The sequence below is a fragment of the Meleagris gallopavo genome, chromosome 23 (assembly GCF_000146605.3).
Source record: "Meleagris gallopavo isolate NT-WF06-2002-E0010 breed Aviagen turkey brand Nicholas breeding stock chromosome 23, Turkey_5.1, whole genome shotgun sequence".
In the NCBI taxonomy this organism is placed as follows: Eukaryota; Metazoa; Chordata; class Aves; order Galliformes; family Phasianidae; genus Meleagris; species Meleagris gallopavo.
This window is the reverse complement of record NC_015033.2, coordinates 6374476-6375005: the sequence shown is the minus strand read 5'-3', so window position 1 is coordinate 6375005 and position 530 is coordinate 6374476. Positions and strand designations below refer to the sequence as shown.

The 530-nt window shown below is 40.0% G+C and overlaps 1 protein-coding gene across 1 annotated transcript in view; it reads right to left on the bottom strand.

Moving 5' to 3' along the window:
• The window catches only part of PAX7 (paired box protein Pax-7), a gene marked incomplete at both ends in the record, with an annotated part of 12425 nt that overhangs the window by 9498 nt on the left and 2397 nt on the right, over nt 1-530 (bottom strand).

The window sequence follows — 530 nt, the reverse complement described above, 5'->3', positions numbered from 1 at the left end:
AAAAAAAAAAATTAAAAGAAAAAAAAAAATACGAAGGGAAGAACTCAGCTGCGCAATTTGCAGCGAGGCTGGAGGGGGCGAGGGGGTGATTTTCTCTTTACAAAGAAAAGTCGATTCCAGAAATTGCCTCGCGATTTAACAAGAATCATGCACCACTAATTCAAAGTCACTTGGCCAGCACTCCCTGGATATATCATTATCGACAGATAACACTCGAGTGGCCAATTTTACATTCAAGAGGTACTAAAACCGCCGCCCGCTCTCTCTTTTCATTATTCCCAGTCATGTTGTGCAAATATTGTTGTAATCCTTTGATCCTTTCCCTTGCCGTCTGTTTTACTTCATTTGCTACAGAAAAGCACTTCAGCAAATCCCCCCAGCTTGTATGTTTTGCAGTCTGCGTGGCTTTCCCCAGCTTTGAGTTTCGCCACTTGATCACGGTCTGTATGAAATTCTCCTCTTTAATAAATGCGGGGAAAGGGCTCCTACTTTAATTCTGATTTTTTTCTTTTAATTTTTTTAATTTTTTT